The sequence below is a fragment of the Cnephaeus nilssonii genome (genome assembly GCF_951640355.1).
Source record: "Cnephaeus nilssonii genome assembly, chromosome: 17".
NCBI lineage: Eukaryota > Metazoa > Chordata > Mammalia > Chiroptera > Vespertilionidae > Cnephaeus > Cnephaeus nilssonii.
The window spans coordinates 47,676,418-47,692,794 of NC_137088.1; the positions used below are offsets into that span (position 1 = coordinate 47,676,418).

General features: G+C 45.3%; 1 protein-coding gene across 9 annotated transcripts in view; it reads right to left on the minus strand.

Moving 5' to 3' along the window:
* Positions 1-16,377, minus strand: part of FHIT (fragile histidine triad diadenosine triphosphatase) — a 1,334,508-nt gene that overhangs the window by 762,398 nt on the left and 555,733 nt on the right. The window contains exon 1 of one of the 9 annotated variants that reach the window (XM_079795476.1): positions 14,065-14,163. The exons of the other annotated variants lie outside the window; for them this stretch is intronic. The gene's annotated coding sequence lies outside the window, so the exon portion shown is untranslated. Of the gene's footprint in view, positions 1-14,064; positions 14,164-16,377 lie in introns of those variants that run through there. 9 annotated transcript variants of the gene reach the window in all.

Here is a 16,377-nt window from a genome sequence, read left to right on the forward strand (position 1 = left end):
TATGGTTCATAGGCAGAAAGGACAGAAGCCCTTAGGTAGGAGAGAGTCAGATTTACCACATCATTTCCATTAACTGATTCAAAAGGCTCTTCAACAACCTGGTTCAAGAAGAAGCAAAGAGACGGAGGTCCCTGAGAGCGACATCGGGACCAGTGGTCAGCAAGAAGGGGCCTTGTTTAACCACCACCATCACCCATTTGCTCGATGGGCAGTATTTTAGTTCATCCTTTAAGTATTCCTAACGGGTGGCTCCTATTATTCCTTTTTTGTTTGTTTGTTTGTTTGTTTGTTTTTTGTTAATCCTCACCCGATATTTCCCCCCCTGATGTTTAGAGAGAGAGGAAGGGCGGGGGAGAGACAGAAGGAGAGGAAACATTGCTGTGAGAGGGGCACATTGATTGGTTGCCTCCGCACACACCCCGACCAAGGCCGGGGATTGGGCCTGCAACCGAGATATGTGCCCAAGACCAGGAATCTAACCTGCAACCCTTCAGTCCAAGGACTGACACTCTAACCACTTAGCAACCGGCTAGGGCTATTACTCCCATTTTTGGTTCATAAAACTGAGACTCAAAGAAATAAAAGTAACTGTCCAAGTCCCCAAACTACTAAGTGGCAGGCCAGGACCTAGGCTCAGGTCTGTCCCAGGCCGACGGGCAAGCTCTTCGCCAGAACTGCCTGGTTCGTTCCAGGAGACATGCACTTAGGAAGGCGAGTCGCTCACCTGGTTGCTTAGAGCTCACTCATGGCCTGGGTCACCCGAATCTTGAGGCTACCACTCGCACTGCCAGGGGTCATGGCCATTTCTCTCGGACCCCTCTCTTCCCCTGCAGAAGTGACCTTCTGCTCTGGGACCTGAATTTCTGCAGGAGAGCAGATATTTGCTCACAAATGTCCCAGCCAGTCCAGTCTCATCTCCAGCACGTTTTCTCCCCTCAGCTCCCCGACTCCGTACTCCCAGTGAGGACAGGCAGGGGAGCGGGAGCTGCAGAAACCTGCCTGGGAGGCCTGTGCCCTCTCCCAGCCTCCCGCCTGGACTTCCTTCCCAGGACCCTGTGCCTGCCCTTCCCAAGCCCAGGACTGACCTGCAGGTCCAAGCTCAGCTCTCTGCCTCTCTGCGCTGTGTTCCAGGAGGGGGAGTGGGGTGAGGAGGCAGCTGTCCAATTACAGCCTAGAGGGGGCAGGGGTCAGACCACTCTGTCACCTCATTCTGACCTTTCTTCCTCCAGACAGGAAACTGAAGACGCTTCGCAGGAACAATGCATTGTGTGTTCATGTATGGTTCGCATACCTCTCTATATTGTCCCCAGTAAAAATCATCCCAGTAGCCGGCAGAGTTCTTCAAGACTTCCAAGCCCTCCCCTCTCCTCCTGCCTCTGCTTCCCCACCTTCTGCCTTCCCTGCAAAGTGACAAGGGAAGCAACTTCTGTGAGGCCACCTAAGCCTGGAATTCACTCACAATTGGCAGCTGTATCCTTGCATCTCCTTCCTCGTCTTCTCCTGTTACCTCAAACGTTTTTAACCATAACTGTCTCTAGTGCCTTCCAGCACAGCTCAGAGTAACACCACCCAGGGCCACATTTGTTACAATTGGACACACTTGGACAATGGGGCACAGGTGAAGCAGGCTGAGATCTCAGAAAAGCAGTCAGCCATGGCAGCCCAGATCATGGCAGAGTGTCCGTGACCTCTACACACCCCTCCTATAGCCACGCCGCAGGGCTGTGAAGCCCATCCTTGCAACAATCCCTGCCGTGACTACACCAGGGTCTAATTGGTCACGTGGCACAAAGGGCTTACTGAAGCGTGTGCCCTAGATACCCTGGGTCCTGAGTGCAAAACAAAAGCCCCATCAGCTGACCCTTATTTAAGAGCACGTTTGCCCATCTCCGTTCATTCTCACCACCTGTCGGGTAAGGACGCTCAGGGCAGACATCCCAGCCTTCCCTGACCTCCCCCCTCCATCCCTAGAGGACGTCGCTGCTCCTGGATTTATAATGACCCTGGTCACACGGTGCCCTGCTTACGAATGTGCTTGTCCCCCAGGGCCTGTGAGCTCCCTGAGGTGGGAACATGGCTCCGCTCCTCTTGATAGCCCTGAGAACAGAGATGACAGACAAAGTGTTTGAAGGAGGAAAGAGTGAATGAATATAAAAATCTTGGTCTCTAAAATATTTGCCTCCTAGCAGGTAACAAGGCAAGCAGAGACATGAGAGAGGCAAGAGTGGTAAATATCACAAGGCGGAAGGGCTCCGACGTGGCTGAGGACGTAGATGGCAGGTCGGTCAGGAACAGGAGTGTGAGCTGATGTCCAAGGTGCAGAGACAGGAATGAGAAGCCCAGGTTCTGCTGAGACAGGGAACCAGTAAGGTCAGCTGGGACCCAGTTGCTAGAGACTTTCAATACCGAACAAACGATTATAATTGTTTGTCCAGAGGGGGCTCCCAGGGGACACTAATCTGGCCCGATGCCCAGGAGGACGAAGGGGACAGGAAGTGGTGGCAGAGGCTCATCGGGTGGAGAAACAGGCCCGCCCAGCAACACAGGAAACCCTCACCAGTTCCCCGTTTTAACCAAAGGAGATTTTCATCCGAAAGAATGAAAAGGTTAAAAGACCACAGCACACAACAGAATGCCACAAACAGGCACCAGCTGCCATCAGGACAGAGCTCACGGGTCAGATGGGGACTTACAAATTCCAATAAATCTCAGAGGGACTCCAGAACTCTCTACACCTGTAAGTGAAGCACAGGATAGCCATGCATCAGTTTGCAGCCTTTACCCCTGATGGTTCCTGGGAAGAGTCTTGAATAAAGGTGTGAGCGGCGTTTAAAAAACATGATGGGCTTTTTGAGACAACAGAGACATGCAACATGGGTCAGCATTACCACCCCCACTGCTGAAGAGACAGGGGAGGGGCAGTGTCCCTCACGCCCCAGCCCTGCACCACGGAGACCACGGTGCCGGGAGCTGCAGTAACAGAAGGAAAACTATGCGCAGAGGAGAGGCTGCCAGGCAAAGGGGGATGAAAAATACCCTGACTCCGTTGCATGCTCACCCTCCAAACTGCTGCGGATGCCGCCCCTTGGGCAAGCCAGCAGGAAGTGCAGGGGGTGCAGGACAGGGAAGAGGGGGAGTGGACCTCGGTGAAATGAAGACAAACCAACACCGGGGCCATGTAAAAGGAACATTCCAAGTGCAGGAGGAGAGAGGGTCACTGGAAATTAAGCATATGATTGGTGCAACTAAAGCGCACTCACACACACAGAGTGGAAGGCAGGGAACAGAAAATGCCACAGGGCAAAAGACAAGGAAATGGAAAATATGAAAGGCAAGTCAGAAGAGGGGTCCCAGAGAGAGCGCTGTGATGACTAAGTGCCAAGGGTATGGCGTCTGCAAATGCTCTGAGGAAAAGCAAGCAAAGAGGAAGAAATGGAACCTGATAATGCTTTAGGGTTCAATAGCATGTGATAATAAAACATTTCCTTCACCCCTGAGTCCTCGGAGGATAGAGAAATCTGGGACAATCTGGTCCCTTTACACTCAGAAAAGCAGCTTTTTGTTTCAAAAGGTCTGTGGTGAACCACAATTCCAGGACGTTAATCAATTTATTTCAATGGAGAGTGAAACATAAATGAAAGGTCCCCATTTCGGAAAAGGCCATGAAAATGTGAAGACGTTATTATTTCCAAGCTGAGAGAAGAGGCGAGATTCTCTGGCCGGCACATTTCAGAAAGGTTCAATCAGCCAGGGCAGGGGAATAGATTTAAAATAGAAAAGTAATGGGAAAGGGCTTTCCACGTAGCAGAGATGGTGACTGATGAAAGCCATCTCTCTGGAGCCAACCCTATTAATACCCATTTTCCCAGGCAGTTTGCAAAGTTTGAAAACTTACATAGTTCTCATTTCCCACAGCTTCTGAGTCTAATTATGAATTTGTATCCATTAGTAGATTTACGTGTGTATACATACATATGGGTCTCATCCAGTGTTACAGATAATTGCATATTCAATTTGTAGATCACCATCTTAAAATAAAATCTAAATATGAAAAAAAAACATGTGTGCTGGTTTTCAAATAAATAAAAAGGAGAATATTGGCCCAAAATTATAATACCCAACTCCTTGATCCATTCATTTATTCAACAAGTATTACTGAGATTTTTGTTGTTGTTAATCCTCACCCAAGGATATTTTTTTCCATTGATTTTCAGACAGAGTGGAAGGGAAGGAGAGAGACAGAAACATCGATGTGAGAGAGACACATCAATTGGTTATCTCCTGCACACATCCCACCTGGCTCCGAGGATCAAGCCTGCAACTGAGGTATGTGCCCTTGACCAGAATCCGACCAGAGACTCTTCAAGTCCTTGGGCCGATGCTCTAACCACTGAGCAAAATGGGCTAGGGATACTGGGCATGTTTTACCTGATCACAGGCACAGGGCCTACCAGGTCATGTTCTGCCCTCCGTAATGAACACTAGGCCACTCAGGGAGCAAGCTCTCAGATACTGAATTTCAGAGCAGCATTTCAGCAGCAATTTGGAAAATGAAAGCACAGGCTTCCCAAATGTCTAGAAGCTACCCGATTCCCTGCCCCTTAATTTATCCTCTTACAGTTAGGTGCCCCATGCTCCCTTGTGGGTCAAAAATAACGGGACAATTTAATGCCTAATGATTGCCGTGACTATCTGAATTATGCATATTCAGATGGAAGCTGCACTGGTGGTGAATAAAGGTACACCAGTAGGCGGCTGGCAATAACCTCTTAATGAGAATGTAGTCAATGGTGCATTTAATTTGATGGCACAGTCCAGTTTCAAATAATCCAAAAATTGGATTTGGTAAGAAAAAAAGATGCAGAGGCCACCTCTCTCATGCTGTTCTTCAGAAATGCATTTGCACACTTAGAAGACATCGATGATAAGAGGCTTTTTTGCATATTTGAATTTGGTAGAAAGCTTTGCTACTTATTTAAAATATATTTTTATTGATCTCAGAGAGGAAGGGAGAGGGAGACAGAGATAGAAACATCAATGATGAGAGAGGATCATTGATCGGCTGCCTCCTGCAGGCCCCCTACTGGGGATCGAGCTCGCAACCAGGGCATGTGCCCTTGACCAGAATCGAACCCTGAACCCTTCAGTCCGCAGGCTGATGCTATATCCACTGAGCCAAACCAGCGAGGGCTGCTACTTATTTCAGTTAATTAAATACATTCAATTGTCCAGCTACCCCAGGAGATTTATGCACAAGATGCTCTGTCTCAATGAGGTTAGCTTTAGAGAGACACTGGGATCATCAGGTGCCTCATTAGCTGCTGTGAAAACAGACTACAGCCGCCTGCTTTCCCTTTTCTGCTATCAGCCAACAATGACGCCATTGCTTCAGCAACTCCAGTGACTCCAACTCTGTAGCGAGCTCCGCGAAGGCTACAAGGACCACTTTAAGTTCCTAAATGATTGAGACAAATGTGTTTAAACCACATTGCATGGCTCCAGCCGGCACCATGCACTAAGGGGAGGAAGACGATGGAGAAAGGCCAACATATTTCCCCAAATCTGTTTCTGAACAGACACAGACATTTACATACACAGAAAGGGACAGTTGATAAATATTAACATTTTCTCTCTTTTATTATTCAGTCTATAGTTTAGAAGGGGGGGGGGTTATTCTTGTACATTACCTACATAATTATATTGGCTGGAAATTAGTAAATTTCATTTCTATCACATGTAGAACACATTTCTTTCAGGAGGCACACATTTTAAGACTAATTAAAAAAAAAACAAGTTGAAAATTTTAATATAAAATAAAGTAGTTGATGCCAAAGAGAAAATGGGGTCTTGTTGATCCTTATATTAACATTCTAAAAGAAATGAAAAATTTAATGAGGGAGTCATACTTCATCGCCACTGATGATAATCACAAAAATTGATATAAATGTGCCTATATTTATCTGTACAGGCACATTTCTAAATTTCCTTTTTTTACTATAGCAGAGAGCTAACTCCTAGAAACCATATCCTGGGTATCTTTTGTCTCATACCATGCCTTTGATGTGGAATTAATTCCAGACAAAGAAATAAAATATTCAAAAAAAGGGAAGTGGTTTGATGATCTGACCTCTAATGTTACTTTAAGAGACACTGCCATAGATCCTGATTCTGGTTTCCATGCACCTGCAAATATCCCTTCCCCAGCTCCTGTGGTAGCGTGTCAAACACATGTACGTGGAAAACTTCCAAATCACAAAAATAATGTGTACATTGACTGGGGAAAGAATTATTGTTTCCTGAAAAATTTGAAACCAATAGTTACAGTTTGGCTGAACTATATCTGTATATATGTGTATATGTGTATCTGTGTAGGTATATGTATGATATATAGTAACACATGTGTGTAATATGTGTGTGTATATATATATGTGTTAGAATATATCATACATATATACACAGATGTATATAGATATGCATACATGCACATGCATATAGATACACAAATACATGTGTGTGTGTTTAATTGCTAGAGTCTGTCTTACATTACTAAACTGTTATTACAGCTTAGGGTAAACTTGAAATGGGAATATGTGGACTCCCTTGTTTCACTGTGGGAAGGGGAAATGTCGGCATATTCTCCAAAGGGAGCAAAAGGCCTCCCCCTGTCAGAGAAACAAAAACATCTTGAGATTTCTAGCAAATGCATGGCCCAGGTAGTAAAATGCAGGAACTCTGGCCAGTTGCCTGCTCACGAGGCTGGGTTGGCCACCTCTCCGTGCATCCCACCACACTAACTGGAGCCCGAGTCGCTTGAGTAATGGATCAGAAAATGTTCAGCAGGCTCATGGCAATAGCAGACGTGATGCTTAAGGGAAACTACAGGGCTATTAGGAGGTGTTCATTTCTGCTCTAGGAAGACAGTGTCTCTTGTTGTTGGTGAACAAAATTCCCCCTCCTTCCTAAGAGACAGGAGCTGGATCGTACACGATCGCAGGCTCATTCCAGCCTAAGGTGTAAACTTTAAAGCATAAACACTTGTAAGAGGCAAAGGCAGTGTATAAATGTCCTCACTTTGTGCCTTATTCAAAGTTAGTTTTGTGAAATATGTCTAATGGATTCAGTGGTCACATTAATGACAACTTCACAGGGAAAAAAAGCTTTACAAATGAAATTTGGAGTTCAGTGGAATTAACTGATCATCACAAATTTTTTTCAATCACAATGCCTATATTATCACATTAGGAGTTGCCATTAGGATTGGGTTTTAATCACAGTACCATCATTAGCTGAATGTAACCTATTTCTTTTCAACTTCCATTTTACTATTGAATCCAGTTTTATCTTTCTGATTAATATTAATTTCCTTTTGTCACCTTCCAGCTGTAGAACAAAGCCAGCTACACAATAGCTGAAAGTTGCTGAATGACATCATGAAGGCAGTATAGAAGGATGTACAGCTAATCCTCAAGTAACATCAATCCACTCAATAGCATTTCATTATCAGGCTGATGAGAAAAAAATGATTTCTGGCTGGGGCCACCGTCTGTGTGGAGTTCTTCCGTGTCTGGAAACTGGTTACTCCAGTTTCCTCCCACATCCCATGGATGTGCAGGAGATGAAATGCCCTGCCTACATTGTCCCTCTGTCTGAGTGACTGTGTGTGTGGGGTGGGGGGGGGGGGGACTGTGAGGGGGGGGGAGGAATGGCCCCTGCAGTGGAAGGGCGTCCTGTCCAGGCTGGGTTCCCACCTTGCGCACTGAGCTGCTGAGACAGGCTCCTGCCACCCTCCACAGTGAACTGTTCTTATTCATCTTTCTTAAATGTAAGTATAGCTCACATTGATTTCAATATTTAATATTAAAAGTGTTTTTGGTCTTTATTTATAACTAGAGGCCGGATGCACAAAATTCGTGCAGTAGGCCTTCGCAGCCACAGGGCTGCCTCGATCCCTCCCTGGCAGCCTCAGTGGCTGCCTCGATCCTGAGGCTGCAGCCCCGGCTTCGTCCCAGAAGGACATCTGGTCTAATTAGCATATTACGCTTTTATTATTATAGATTTCAGTGATGTATGTGACCAGAAATAACTCTTGTTTGTATCAATTAGCTTATGGTAAAATTGGTTTTGTTATCCATTGTACGTTGTTTCGCTTACAGTCACAGTTTCCAAGAACCTGATGGTGATGTTAAGTGAGGACTTGCATGCATTACTACTGGTTTGAGGTTGAAGAGCCCTGAGTTCGAGGACTGTTCAGGCAAGTTACAGCCTTCTCAGCTCCAGGAAGTCACTACGTCTGGGCAATAAATTTCTTCTCCTTGCAGGATGACTCCCATCAGCTGGCCAAGGCTGCCTGGAGTGGCTGGGCACGTTGCTGGTGGGATGGACCGCCATGCTGGTGGGTGATGCCTGCCAGGGGTGTGCTATGGGGGAGAGGTGACAATTTTGCCTGTATTTGCTATTCACTGACTATTCACTGTTGCTCAAATGTGCACACAACCGAGAATCTTTCAAAAATGCAGGCATTCTGATTCAGTAAATCTGGGTGGTGGCTGAAATTACAAATTTCTAACAGCATCTCTGGTGCTGTTGTTGCTGCTGCCACTGGTTCAGGGACCACACAAAAAGCACACACACACAGATGCACACATTCTTCCTATTTTATGTATGTGAGAAGGTGTTTACCATATCCCAAGAATAGTATTAACCACATTAAATATATGATTTCACTTATTCTCAATATCCCCCACCCCAAAAGGCACCTAGAAGTTTCCTTGACGATTTAAGGAGGGTAAGTAAATTGTCTCAGAGCTGATAGTTAGTGTAGATGAGATTTAAACCCAGATACCCAGGCAGACTAACACCAGCACCCTTGTTCTTGACCACTGTTATATGTTGTCTCAGTATCATAACAACATGGCGGGCTCATGTAGTGCCAGCCACTGGGTGGTTTTACACATAGAATCTCTTCCCTTTTCTTAACAACACCAGGGGGTGGGTAATATATTATTTTTATTTTACAGATAAAATTAATTAACCTTCCTTCAACTGATCCAAACTCAGTGAAACTATAGCAATTCTTATTTAAGTAAAAGATTAAATTAATAAAATATATGTGATGAACTAAACCAAAGAAACAGCATGCTTGTTCACCAGGCCAAAAAAAAAAAACACAAAAAAAACAAAAAAACAAACAAACATGCATAAGACCATCAATGAATATATAGAAAATATTCTCTTGTAAATCCATGCTACGTAAATACATTTGACAGGTGAGCACACGTCTCTGTAGGGTTTAGCCATGAGGTTATCAAAACCCCAATGCTTACTGGTCCCAAGCAGAACCCATCTGTGGGATTCACAGTTGGAAAAGAACCAAAGATGTATTTCTCATCACCCTCCTTTACTACCTAAAGGATCCTTCTTTATTAACAAGCTAAAGAAATAAGAGTGTATCAGTATATTTCCCTGGAGATGAGCCTCCAGTACCAGCAGTTGACAATGGATGCTGCACTTATGCACGCTTAAGAAAAACAAACTCCATAGGAACACAAGAGCATGGTTTTTGCTTTACTTTGCTCAAAAGCAAAGATTTGAAGAAGTAATTATCAACTCTGGGTGCAGGCTACCCTTTAGAATCAACTATGGAGTGGCCTTAAAACAAAAAACTGATTCCCAGATCCCACCCACAGAGATTTTTGTGTAATTGGACTGAGGGGTAACCTAGGCATGGGGATAGTATAAAGTTCCTTAGTTTTTTCTTGTGCAACCTAGGTTGATAATCGCTTGATTAAGGCAATACCTTGCCTCCAGGATGTATCCCGGTATGGGGGGAAGGGCAGTAAATGTCTAATTGGTAAGTGGCATCAATCGAGTAGACTGTGTAGGAGGTATTGGGACAACGAGAGAGTCTTTCTGCCCCTGAAGGTATCTTACCTTATAATAGAGAAACATGCAAATTGACCGCACCTCCGCTATGCCCACGATTGGGCCGGCAGGAGGCTGGGGGCGGGACTCTGGGTGGCATATCCGCCGTTGAGAAGTTCAAGATGGCGGTGCCAAGTGGCCGGGCCCATGCCGCCGCTCCCGGGGGTGCCTGGGGCGATCGGCACCCCGGGGGACGTGGCCGGGCCCATCTGCACCCCGGGGGGCGTGGCCGGGCCCATGCCCCCGCTCCTGGGGGGTGCCTGGGGCGATCGGCCACATAGGGGGGCGTGGCCGGGCCCCTCCCGCCCCTCCCGGGGGTCCCGGGGTTGATCATCCACCTGGGAGGGCGTGGTCCTGCCCCTCCCACCGCTCCCGGGGGTCCCAGGGGCCGAGGCTTTCCGGGCCTTGGGCACCAGCGGGGAGCCTGCACCGATCGCAGGAAACCACTGGGGGTCGGCTCCTGTGATCGGTAGCAGGGACGCTGGGTGCGGCGAGCCCAAGGCCAGGAAAGCCTGGGGCGGAGGCTTTCCCGGCCTTGGGCACCAGTGGGCAGCCTGCACGGATCGCAGGAAACCACTGGGGGTCGGCTCCTGCGATCCTAAGCAAGGATGTTAGGTGCCGCTGAGCTCAAGGCCACCGCCCGGGGCCAAGCCCCGACCCTGAAAAAGGCAGAAGGCGGTGGCCACAGCCAAGGCCTGGGTCCCTGGTGCCGGCAGAAAACTGGTGCAGGCAGCCAGGTGAATGAAGGTCTATTGCACGAATCTTCGTGCAAACGGGCTACTAGTGCTTAAATATAAATGTATATATTGTAACAGAAAAGACTTCTATAAAACATTTGTGCAGCCTTCACTACCAAAACCATTGTCTCCCCTCACCAGAACTGATTCCACTGGAGGGCAGTCAGTCTCCTGGGAAGAAATGAATGGGGACACTTAACCTCCCCACCAGCCCAAAATCTTAAATGTTGGCCCGGACTGTGACACTAGCATGACTTTCATTTCAAGATCCTTTACAGGAGATGGAGCATTTGGGGTAAAAAGAATTTGTATTATATGTGAAGACACTGTCAAGTTAAATATTTATTTCTGTCTGCTAAAATATGAAAAACAAAAGCTAAACCCCAAAGAGATATGCACATGTATGGATAATAACAACAACAACAAAGAGTAACATTTATTATATGCCTACTATGTGTCAGATCCTGTGCTAACCGATGTAACTATTTTACTTGATTGTTAGAATAATTCTACACTTTATGGATGAGAAAACTAAAGATGAGAACTGTTACAGAAATGTGTTCAAGGCTATTCGTGAAGTAAGCGGCTGAGCCAGGACTTGAACGGCATCTGTTGCCTCCAAAGCCAGCCCTGGGACCAAGGACACCCCAGCACTGACCTGGCCCGAAGCAGCCGGGCCCTGTGCGCCAGCAGACCATCGAAATCAGAACATCCACCCGAGGAGGCACAGAAGAAAGCCCTCTTCTTATTCAGTCATAAAAGAAGCTAAAGGGAGGTGATTTGGGCAAGGTGAGAGATTCCTTATTCTTCTGACCTTTTTCCATATTTTAGGAATTGTCACCAGCTGGTTCGGGTCTCTCCATTTCCTATGCACCTCCTTTCAGTGTGGCTCTCCTGCCGCTTCGCCTTCAGTCACTGCAGAGCGCCTGGGATCGGGGCCTTATTGCCTTTGTACTAGTAAACACTCTTTGTAAAGGGACAGGTGGTAAATAGTCCAGCTCCTGCAGGCCCCGCGGTCTCCAGTGCAAATCCTCAGCCCTGCTGGGGTGGCGTGCACGCAGTCCCAGATGACGGATGACGCAGACCATGGATGAGAAGAACAAAAGGGCAAGGCTGTGTTCTCACAGAACTTTATTTATGGTCGCCCGGACTATCATTTCATTGTGTCACAAATTATTATTCCTCTTTCGATTTTCTCAAACATGTAAAAACCGTCCTTGCTCATGAGCCACACCAAAACAGTAAGCGGGCTGGATTCAGTTGATGGGGCATGATTGGCCAAGCCCTCCCGGATGATAGCATGGCCTGTGTGAAAGACACTTGCCACAATGCAGAGTTTTGTCCTGTCTAAAGACCTCATCAGGCAAGGGCTCCAGGCTCCAAGAACAAAAGTATCCCAGGGACCATGTGTATCAGAATCACTTGCGTTCCCTCAAATACTATACACACATTCTCTCTGTACTGCAAGTATCCCAGTTAAATCACCAGCCTTCTAGGAAATAGTAGCAACAACAAATAATAACAGAATCAACTTTTAAGCAGATTGCACACAATCATAATGTATTCTGTCTCCTAAACACTGTGGAGAATGGAGTATAGAATCAAGGCTCCGAAAGGGATTTAAAGATCACAAAGGACATTTCCCAGGTCAATCCCCAGAACCTTCGAGGGCCTCACAGGTGTTGCAGAAACAGCCTCACAAAACCATTGGGTGAAGAATCCTCACAGGGGCTGCTGGGCTGGCACTCAGTGGCTCCGAGAACTGCTTGTTAAATTTCTCGGGTTTTGTGAGCCTGGTGATGTCAGGTTGATAGCCTGAAATTGGCCATGGGAGGAGCATTTTCACAACAGAAATTCCAAAATCTGCCAATGCTGTGTATTAAGATGTGTTTTTCCTCTGAGAGCCAGTTATTAAACATTTATCAGCCACCACTGCTCATTACTCCCTTCCAACAAAGAAGTTTCTCATAGATGTTACACACACACACACCACAGACAGAGGAAGGTATAGAGTCAATCATGGCATTCTATAGTCACTGCTCCCTCCGAAATGTACTCTTATTTTCTATTAAATGAGGTCACCTGGAGACTAAGGAATTCAAACATTTTGCCTAGGACCAAAAATGTATTAGAACCTAGTATTTCCTCTAATTATCTGTGTTCATCTAACATGGGAAAGAGAAATTACCAAGGACTGCACTCCATTGAACAACTCTGACCCAAAATGTGCATTTCCATTTCCGTTTAATGCTAGCTAATTACCCACCAGACTCCAGTCCATTTCCTTTTTTCTTTATTTTCACTCTCATGGAATGAAGATCCTTACAAGGCAACATCTAGCAATGCCCTGCGGCTTCTGAACTATATGTGTCTGTTTTTAGGCAAGAGGCTCTGATTATTCCTGGTTCCTGGTCCACTCCACTGGAATACATGAGCCCATAGACCTAATCCAAGCAAATCATTGTGAATTTATTGTTTTCTGCTTTTGCTGTCTTCGTCTTAGTTTTGCATCACTTCAGACACCAACAAAACCATTTTAGTGCAACCCTTTTCCTCTAACTTTGCAAGTTTAGAAAATAAAAAGTAACATTTACAGCTTCTAGTTGAGCTGGAATGTCTAAAGAGGGATTCCATTCCTGTTTGTCATTAAATATGATAACCTCATATAAGAGTAGGCTGAGGCTAAGTGTTTATACCCAACTCTGAAACAAATTTCTCTCTAAGCTGCAGAAAAGAACACCCAGTACTCAAATGTTCCTGAAACTTTGCAACAACATATTCATGCATAATGAGAAATGTGTAGGCTCTAATAAATCTACCTCTCTAATCTTCAGAAAGCAATTTTTGGAGCCAGAAACAGATGTATTTTGTTGGAGTTCTATTGAAACTCTTTTACATTATATGGCCATGGTGGTATTCACCCTGGGGTTATTCATACACAATTTTAATTACTTATTTATGAACTCCCATGGTATTATTTTTCATTCAGACCCACAGCTAGTTACACATTCTGCAACAAAATACTTAAATGAAATTCTGAGATTCACAAAGTCTTGCAGAGAAGGCCGGAAAGATCTATCAATCCTCCATGGGTCCACAGAGCGCACCTACAGATTAAACCAGGCCTGCTGCCCAAGAGCACATCTCAAGGTGAAGTTAACACATCGATACAGAAGTTCTCACTCCATTTGCTTTTCAAAACCAACCTTTTAGCAACCTACGTTTTCTTCTATGATTGGCTCACAAATAATAGAGCAGAATCAATTACCTAGAGCCCTTTCAGAGCCTACAGAAACATTCCCTCATCTTGGTCTGTGGAACACTATTATGAGAGATTTTACAGTTATTTTACTATTTTTTAAATTAAAAAAGTAAAACTTGTGTAAGTCTGGGAGATGTGGCTTACCCAGTCTTCTTCTCTTGGGGACAGCTTAGAGCCTTTCACAGGCTCATGTGTATCTCCGCGGAACTCTAAGGAGAGCATCCTAGTGTCCAGCGTTTCCCACACATTTTAAACCAGAAGAACTTTCTTCTCATGAAGCACCGCCAGAGACGAGTGTCCCATGAAACACACTTTGAAGAACGAAGGTTCATAAGGCATAGCTTGGATTTAAACCTGAGCACACTAGAGAGAGCAGAGAATCATCTGAAATACATCTCACACCAGCACACAGGCAGCAGTCAGGTGACACAATAGAGTTCTTATTCTTTTCCACAGCAAACAAAATAATAAAAGGGGTTGGGTGGAAGATTGGCAATCCTGTAAGATAATCTCCGCCTACCTGACAGTTTCTATGACTTACAGTTTACTCATCATGTTAGTCAAATGTGTTGTAATTCAGCAAACTTCAAAGTGAGAAATTAAAAAACAAAACAACCCACAAACTAATAAAAAGATGGAGACTAAGGAATGCAAACATCCTGCAGGACCACAGATTCAGAGAAAAGACTTCCTTCCGTCTGGACTCTATACAAGAAAGGGAATTACCTCATAGTCATTGAGACAAAGGAATTCTAAGAAACATTTTGTCGCTAGAGTTTAGAGGTAACACAACAGTGGAAGTGAACAGGCCCTTAGAAGCCATGTAGTTCAGCCTCCTCATTTTAAAAATCAGTAAACTGAGGCTGAAGGAATGTAATGGCTTGATTATGTCATGCAAGACATTAGCCAGTGGCAGATTTGGGACTGCTATGCATATCTCTTGACTAATGAGCTAACGGAAGTGGCTGACAAGCCCATGTGATTATCTCTGTATTTATTTCCTGCTTTATATTAAAACAACTGGCCACCATTTAACTGAGCTTTGATAAGTGCCAGGCACTGTGTTTACATATCTTCTGGCTATGGTAACGTGGTCAGTATTCTCCATATTTAACAGCCTTGACACAGAAAAGTGCACTCCATGTCCAACATCACACAGCTTGCCAGGGTCAGAGGGTGGGCCGGTCTACCAGGAGTCAGGCCTGTTTGACTCGGAAGCTCATGCACTTCACTCGACTTTCTCTCTTTCCCATTCTGCCCCTCCTCTGCTGCTCCTCCTCCCTATTTCCACTCAAAAGCAGTTGTGATTAAAATCAAAGGTCAGCTGCCCATAACTTAACTCAAATGCTCTTTCTTCCTTGCTTTCGGAGACATATTACTATCTTCCATCATCCGAGTGGACCGAGACGGATTTAGACTGAGATGAGTATGCATGAAATAATCTGGGTCTCATTACAGGTGGGGCGTCTTGGAGGGGCCATTCGCCCAGCTCTTAAGGAAGCAGAACTTGGCCATATTTCCTTTCTCCCCACATCTACTAAAGATCAACTGGTACAGAATGGATGAAGCTGTTAATAATTCACTACTGATTTCTCTAAAATATGTGCCATCAATAAAGGAGACACACAGTCAGATAAGACTTTGGAATCCAGGGACAGGATCAGAAAAATACCACTTTACATTTCTCAGACGAAGGGGCGGAGAGGAGAGAGGGAGGGAGTGGTGTACAGACCAACTGGCTCAGAGCCCCCAGGTAGGAGTCTTCCACTCCCATCCCAGAGGAACTAAGCCAGCCTCTCTGGGTGGGGACCCAGGAGTCTGCATTTAAACAAGCTCTAACCAAACCTAAGAAGTGATTCGTAAGTTCAGCTACAAGAAGAAGTGGCCATAAATATAATGATGTCACATGTGGGAGACAATGTCTGAGCAAGTCCAGGAAAGAGTGAGAAGTCTTCCTGGGAGACTGCTCTCTGGGATGGGCGGGGTCTGATTGACAGGCGCCTCTGGCAGGAGGTCATGCGATGCAGCAAGTCCACCTGCCTAATTTTACACTCAACAAAACTCAACAAGAATGAATGTCACTAAACTATTTCTTTCATAGAAAACATAATACATGCAAGCACAGGGTAACATATTCAAATAGATGCAAAGCACATAGAGTGAAAAATGTGTCTTCCTCCCACTCCAGTCCTCCAGGCAAAGGACTTGTTTCCTGCATTTCAGAAACACACTTTGCAGAGTAACTCATATTCCTTTCTGTTAATACAATTGTGAGAAGCCCATTATACACACATTTCTGTATCTTTCATTGTACCCTCAATGACACATTTTGGAGACCATTCTCCACATTATACATCCGTAAAATTCTGTTAGACAACATCACAGTTTTACATCCTATAAATATGCCATAAGTCATCTGACCAATTCACCTTTCATAGCTATTTAGATTTCTTCCAA